Raw genomic sequence first — 8353 nt, 5'->3', positions numbered from 1 at the left:
TATTTAAGGACTTAATTGAAAGAAAGTGGAAAACTTTAAATTAAGGACCAAAGTGAATAAAATATAAAGTTCCAAAATAGGGACTAGAAGGAATAAAAGGAAAAAATCTAAATTAGGGGCTAGAGTGAATAAAATGAAAAGTTCTAAACTAGGGACTAAAATGAATAAAACAAGAAGTTCTAAATTAGGGACTAAAACGAATAAAATAAAAATTTATTAGGTTAGGAATCAAAATAAATAGAATAAAAAGTTTTATTTATAATTATTGGTACCTAAACGATAGTGAGATAAAATTTATTTCGAGTTGATTCGTTTATCCCAAATCATTGTTACGGACGAAAAGAACCAATTAGATTAAAAATAACAGATACAAAAATAAAAGTATAAGAAGAGTAGATTAATTGAAATAAACAAGAATGCTTAAAACAAATGATTTAACTGGTAAATCATTGCTTTATAGTTAAATCAAATCAATTTAGGGATCAAATATCTACAGAAAATATATTTGACAACCTATTAACAATAAAAATCAACCATAAAAAATAAAATAAGAAAGGGGGAGAACAATCTATATTTCAGAGTATCACATATTAAATAGTAGACAGGATTTGTCCCTCAGAAACCTTTACCTCGGTTGTGGGATGATTGAAAAAATCACAAATATTGGAACACGGATGATGAACGCAAAAACTAGAATTTATTCGGAGTGATTCGGTGGAATTTCGGCTATTTTCTGTCTATTTTTCGTTCTCCTAAAATTGATCTATGAGCTGTTATTTATAGGCTAGAATTAGGGTTCAGGGTCAATTTTGAAGTTAATTAAATGAGGCAGGGGTTCAAAGGGTATTTATTACCTTTTGGAAAAAAGGTTTTGGTGGAAACCTAATTTAGGGAGAGGGGGCAGCAGCTGCTGGGCGAGCTGGGCCTGCTGCTGGGCCCTGCGCGCCGCCCAGCGGCCAGCAGCAATAGCCCAGCCGCACCAACGGATTACCGACGGAATGTTTCGTCGGTAATCTGCACAAGCATTTCTTTTATGTAAAATATGATCTTATCAACCTCCGATTTTGACGATTTTTGTTCCGTTGGACTCATTTTGACGAGACGGACATTTTTGTATCTAATGGGCTAAGGCTAAAAATGACCGGAACTGAGCTTATTTCTTATTTTATCCCGAATTTCACCTAAAAAATTCAACTAGTCACAGATTCTTCGTTAGACCTCCGAATTGAGTCCGAAAAAGTGCGTTATGACACTCTCGGGGGACATGACTCACTAAGATATCCTAAAATTCAATTTGATTTTCTGAAAACTTTGATTTTGGATGGAAAATGGTTGACTTTGACTTTCTAACGAGGGATTTTTCCGTGATCCATTTCTGATCATATTTCCAATCATCTTTAAAGGGTTTTCATCACAGGGCTACGACTGTAGTGTCTACACCTCCATTGACTGCCGCTCTCATCTTCAACCTCCACAACAGCGAGGCCGAGCCATTTCACTGTTCTTGTTTCAGTCTGACGTTCTCCGCAGCAGCGACACCGAGTCCTTTTCAACCGTTCTTAGTTCGACGTACGAACAACAACCCTCTTTCCCTTTGACCTCCGTCTACATTGATCTCTTTTGCCATTGATCTTCGACGTTCATCTGCTGTAAACTCAAGGGAAATCTGAAGCCACGGAATCAAAACTCGGAGCCATGCTCATTACCAGATCGGAAGAGGAAGCTGATTAGTGATGATATTCAGACGCAGAAATTGGTCTTCAAATTCAGGGAAGTTTTCAATCTTTTCTCTTATTTGTACTCTGAATTTTGAGAATTGAGCAAATTTTATTTTACACATTGAGGACAATGTTTGAATCAGTGTGGGGAGAGGATTTCTACGAAGAGAAAATTTTGAGAAAATTTTTGCATTTAATTTTTAAATTTAGATTGAAATCTCCATATATAGTTTCGTTTTGTTTTTATTGTTTGCATTTTATTTTTAATGTTGCATTTTGTTTCAGTTAGTTTGTGTTTTAGTTAAGTCATTTTAATTCCATTCTCCATCACTTGACAACTTAATTAGCTCGTGTTATTTGATTCAGTTAAAGTGTTTGATAAGTGCTAGGCTTAGTAATAGTTGATTTAGTGATCTTCAATTTAAGTAAGTCATTTTCTGAGGCAATCGAATTTAATGAAAAATTTGCATAGCTTGATACAAATTACCCTCAATCTGTGAGCTTTTGAGCCAATTGAGCAATTCACTTAAATAACATCAAAATTTAACGTTTGCTCCGATTTCTTCATATTATGTGTGAATTCATGCTTAGTTTGTAACTCTAGATTTTGCATGAAATGCTTTTCGAGAACACACGTTTTTAGTCATACATTAAAATGATGAAGGCAATTAGGATTAACCATTTTGACTTAAATAGCCTAACCTTTTTTTTATCCCCTAGATAACCAAGTTTGAGCCTCTAACCTTTTCGTTGTTGTACACACTAAATTAATTTTCCTATTAACCCATCATTGACCTTTACCCTTAATCTTAAGAATTAGTAGGCAAGTTAGTTTTACTTGTATTCGAAAAATGTCTAGAGTAATCATTGTTTCGATTTGTTGGCTGTTTCAATAATTTTTGCAGTCAAATATATAAAAGGGAGATAAAAGGAAGTTCTGGAAAAGAAAAAAAAAGAATGAAAACAAAGTTCAGCACAAAGTCATATTTTAGCACCCAAATAGCTCAAAAGAGACAAATTCTTCGGGTGTTGTGCTGAATTGAAAAAAAAAAGTGAAATGTAGAATTTCCTTTCAATTCAGATATAATAGGTTTAGTTTTTTTGTTGACTTGCCTGCTAATTTCTTTTGATTAATAACCTAAATTTTTCCCTTTTCCACACCTTTAATCCTAACCCCGTTACAACCTATGAAAGACCTTCTGATTTTTGTACTAATTACATAACAAGTGGTGAAGATTAGATTGAAGTGCAAACTCATTGTTTGAAAGCTTCAAATATATTTACCTAAACACATGTGTGAATTGAGTGACCACTTTGTGAGAGTTATCAAGCTTTGTGTATTTGATTTGGTAGCATTGTTAAAGAAGTGTCTTACTTAACTGTTGATGACAAAAATCGACTCTGAAATGTCTGGTGCTTTGATTATTAGCGAGATCCAATCTATAATGCTTGCTGATTTGAGTTTGATAGTTTTGGAGAATAAGGATTATTTCTGTTTTGTATCTTTGTCTTATTTAAGTTTTTTGTTTAGTTTTGTTCTTGCTTGAGGACAAGTAAGGTTTAGTGCGAGGGAATTTTGATGTGTCCATATTTATGTACATCTTTATATCTTAATTCTCTTTAGTTTAATGTTAGTTTTACTTTATTAGTGCTTATTTATCTTGTTTTGTGTTTTATAGGTGTTTTTAGAGATTCAATTCAAATTGGAGATTAAAATGCTAATCTTATGGAGCTTAAAGTGAAATTGGAGAAATCTATCAGGTCCTAACCCATGCCCATGGCTTAGGCCATGCTGAAGAAGGAAATTATGCACTAAAAAGCTGATTCATCCTAACCCGTGCCCATAGGTAAGGACCAGTACGAATTTGAGAGTTGGATTTTGCTTAGAAGACTTCTATTTTAAGATTTTTACTCTTTGTAACTTTTATTATTAGTTTTAAATATGTTAAGACATTATTATAGGATTTAATAATATAGAATCCTAGTAGGAGTTTAATTCTACACTACAAGAAAACAGCGAGTTATCAACCGAATTTTCGGTTGCTAATTCAGTCGCTAATGCTGTTTAGCAACCGGAATCTACCATTTAGCAACCGAATCACTTCGGTCGCTAAGTAGCGTGTTGGTAACATCACCAACCTGTTATTTTCATTATCGGTTGCTCATTTAGCAACCGAATAGTCGGTTGCAAACTGCGGTTGTAAATTCTGCGACCTGTTTTTGCGACCGAATCTGATTGCTAACTGGCAAAGAAGCACCATGCACCACTAATATATACGGACAGTATGATCAGCAGCAATATATGCACACAGACACACATTATATCCCCCAGCCTCACCCTCACCCTCACCTGGTCTCATCTTACTACCTAATTTATCAAGCAATTTATGTAATGCATGTTCCAACAAACCCAACAATGATTGAAGATGACATTACCAATCAAATTTAAGATTATTTATAATTACAATTACAAGCAAACTTCACAATAAATTGAACATATTTAATTAATAATTCATGAAACGAAAAATATACATTCATAAATAATATTCAAAGATTAAGTCAATATATATATATAAACATTGAAGCCATTAAGGCATAAGTCTCAAGTGTTGTTCTTATCTCAAGAATTACAGTATTAACACCTAATTAGATTCATCAGCAGAACTTTAAATGACAATGATCTTAAATTTCTAGGATACCGGTCATGATAATACTCGGAAGCAGCTGAACCCAGTCCAAAAATGCCATCATCCCTATTAAGCCGTCCAGCCAGGTAGAACGCTCTTAATTCATCAATGGAGTGAACAATTTACTAAATTGTTTGTTCAATTTTAACTTGGGTAAGATGTTCATAAGTTTCCTACAATAAACAGAACAAATCGAAATGACAACCACATTGCAACTCCAATAAAACAAGTTCGTATCATCCATTTAATTTGAAAATTAAAATAGCACAAATGCACAAGCAAGGAGACAGAACATGTGTTAATGATTTTTCATGCCAGCAGCCAAGAATCGAAAGGACACAATATTAAGAAACAGGACATGCAACAACTTTCATAATCATAGGCAAATGTAAACTACAAATTCTGTATGGAATAATAGACATAAAAGTTATGACACAACATGATTTACGAAGACAGTCCAGCTTGGAAATAAGGAGTTCAAATCTAAAGAAACACAGTACGAACAACAAGCATTAAATACATAGCATAGTTAAAAAAACAGCAGGACAGTAACAAAAACAGGACATCAGAGCATGAATAGCGGAGACAGCAGAGCATGAACAATGGGACAGTCTCAAAATAGCGGACTCAGCATTTGATAACCAATTTTTAAGGAACATGGCTTAAAGTCAACACATGCTTCAATATAGTAAATTCGCAAGAGGAAACTCTTCACCTTGCACATAGGTATTAACCCACAAACTCCAACGATTTTAGTCCTGAATCTGATCGAAACTGAAAACCGAATAGAAACAGATCAACAAACTCCAGCAATCCACTTTTTGTACAACGATTAAGTTCTCCCTGACTCTGTAGAGAAGAAATTATACATGAAAAAGGATTAGAAGAAGAAAACAAATGAAAAAAGAAAACAAAAAATCGGAAATAAGAGGAGCAGGACAAGAATGTAAAAATTAAACATACATTTGAAATGAGAATTGCTTCACAAAAATTATAAAAATATCCATGGCAAGTTGTAACAGCCCAAGAATGTAAATTAGTACAAATTAAAAGTTAACTTTTGGTGAATGAAATTATTAACAGAATGTGAAGTTATAATAACACAATGCCTATTGAAGTTATAATAACTCAAATATATCTTAAATGTCTATCAGATATCAAGATATTATAAACAAAATAAAGAGATAAAATAATACCAAAAATAAGAGTTCATGCCCATCTCAACAGCAATAAGAACTCTAAAATCATCTTTTGAGATATATCTTAAGACGTCCAAAACCAATTTCATGTTTCCTTATCTTATAACTGTTGAAAAAACCCAAGAAAAATAATCAAATCAGGGAATCAACTAACAAGCAAAATGTCAAACTGAACTAGCTACAGCAAGATGCCAGACAAGACAAGTGTTACAGAGATCATTTAAACTCATATTGAATCAACAGAGAAGTTTCTCCTAATGTGGGGACCTTCCGAATTAACATGTAATGAAATAGAACTTATGGGCAGCCGGTGGTTTACAATATATGATTAGACTCTATAATCAATATGTATGTGGACAACAGAAACCAATACAAGAACTAATGACAAATTGCCTGAATCCTTTACATGTTGATGCCATTTCTCTTCAACTTATCCATCTTCTCATCTTGTATACTATCATATTAATTGATGTATTTTTTTATATCAAACCAGAGTTCAAATTACTATCCTTGATTCATAATCCCATCAAGTATTTTGCATGCACATAATGAACTTAATAGCACATTTCATAAAACAAACATATTGACCATTCCTAAAGCACCAATTAATCAAATAAATTCCTAAGGATCACTCATTTTCAATCAGTGAGTGTCATACCTTGATAGTTGCAACTAGTGAGGCCAGCAAGTGCAGATTTGGTCTGAAAACTCCAAGCTATGCAAAGAGGTGAGGACAATGATTGTCCATGGAACATCTTTGTACAGGTGGCCCAGCAACTTAAGGCCTCAACTAAGCAAGGTTAACATTCTATATTACAACTGCATATATAATGAGAAATTTGAAAACCAAAATGATATAGTTTTACTTCCATTCACTGAGCAAAATGTAGATTCTAACGAACTACAATTGGGATGACAAGCAACCTTCAGCATTGTACAACCAGTGCAAACAACCAAGTAGAAATTCCCAAACTTTTGGCTTGATAGCTAGATCCACACCCTATCATATGCAACGAAACAGACAGTCAATGGCTTAATTCAACAAGAAATAGAAAAGTGAAGGGCGTTAACAATCAAAACTGAAACTGAAAATAAAAGTAGAGAGATAGAAACAGATGGCATCATCAAAATGTCATGTAATCGTGCAAAGTCTAGAAAGGCTACATGCAATGCAATTTCCATTCTCTCATCTTTCTCATTACTGAGACTAATAAACATCATCAAATAAATGAAAAGTTACAAAAGGGTGACAAGTTTGGTAAACAGATATGTCAACTAGAAATCTCAAACAGACTTGACACCATAAACAACCTATGATATAAAGATAAAGGTTACTAACTTGTCGATAGAGCATAAGATACTAACATTATGTGCAAGAGTAATTATCTCGTGCACTAAAAAACACATTCATCCTGTGCACTAAAAAACACATTCATCCTGACATATGCGCATGATGACAATCACAACAATAACACATCCCCACACACAAATATAGAGAAAAAGTACCAAATATGAAATAATAAACTTGTATTGATGAAATAGAAAGTAAAGGAAAACACAAATCTGTACCGAAGCACAACCAAGGGATTTCTCCCCTTCTCCTACACAAATCTGTGCTGAACACAAACCTGACTACTTTTCTTATCATAGAATAAAATGAAATTGAGAAGCTAAAATGTAAGATCATCCTAAATTTATAGGCCACATAAAACATTTAAAAGATAATGCATCAGTGTATACGAGGCATGTACATAATTCATCTACCCACTTGAATCTTAAAGCAAAAAGCATAAACCCATTACATCAGCAGAAATGTAAATTATCATCATCTCTGTAACTTATACTCAGCTTTCCCATAACAAATTAATTTTCAATTTCACCACTACATATAACAAACTGAGGCACCAAACATTAATTGATAACTACCATCAAACTTAAAAGGTAGAAAGGTTACCCACTGATTTTAATTGAATCTACAGCTTCTTCCACCGATTTGAAGGGATCGTTGCTCCCTATACTGTGCTTTTCTTCTTCCTGCACTCCTAGAGCTTCTAAAAAACCTAGGAGATCTAGAGCTTTTTCCTGGCCATGACTAATCGCCTGATTGAAGGGAACGACCACTAGAGGAGAGGGACTAGGTCTGAAATTGAAAGTCGAACTCACAAACGTAGGAGACCTGGAGCTTCTTCCTGGCCATGACTAGTCGTGAAATTGAAAGGACGGCCACGAGAATTGAGGGATAAGGTCTGGAAGTGAAATTCGGACTCAATCTAGGACGACAGAAGTTCGTTTTTCTGGGAGTGAAAGTCGCAGTTGAACCTTTTGAGACGGCCACAAGAGTTGAGGGATAAGGTTTGGAAGTGAAATTCGGACTCCATCTAGGACGGCGGAAGTTCTTTTTCTCGGAGTAAAAGTCACAGTTCAACCTTTTGAGCAATTAGGGTTATCTGGCAAAAGAATTAGGTTTTCTTTTTCGTTTTGCCTTTTATATTTTTAATTTTTTTAATATTTTTTTTATTGTTTAATAATTTAGCAACTGGAGAAGGGGTTGGTAAAGGAAAAAGCACGTTGCTAAAATGGGAAGGCATTTCTACCTCAACTTTTTGCAACAGCGAAATACCATTAGCGACCGAATTTAGCGACCGATTTTATTCCGGTCGCTAAAATCGGTCGCTAACTCGCTGTTTCCTTGTAGTGCTATATAGGATTTTATTATTAGATTTTTATAAGGAGTTATTTAGTTTCTCTC

The 8353-nt window shown here is 34.1% G+C and overlaps 1 long non-coding RNA gene across 2 annotated transcripts; it reads right to left on the bottom strand.

The window, feature by feature from the left end:
* Positions 1-4259: 4259 nt before the first annotated feature.
* LOC136231116 (uncharacterized) lies at positions 4260-8066 on the bottom strand. Of its 2 annotated transcripts, none has more exons than XR_010689683.1 (4): positions 7559-8066; positions 6263-6604; positions 5121-5254; positions 4260-4578 (listed from the first exon to the last, which is right to left on the bottom strand). It is a non-coding gene; the product is annotated as an uncharacterized lncRNA (long non-coding RNA). The 2 variants fall into 2 exon arrangements; XR_010689684.1 differs by having other exon boundaries at positions 7563-8066.
* Positions 8067-8353: the final 287 nt, after the last annotated feature.

Source organism: Euphorbia lathyris, chromosome 5 (genome assembly GCF_963576675.1).
Source record: "Euphorbia lathyris chromosome 5, ddEupLath1.1, whole genome shotgun sequence".
Taxonomy (NCBI): domain Eukaryota; kingdom Viridiplantae; phylum Streptophyta; class Magnoliopsida; order Malpighiales; family Euphorbiaceae; genus Euphorbia; species Euphorbia lathyris.
This window is presented reverse-complemented; position numbering and strand designations above follow the sequence as displayed.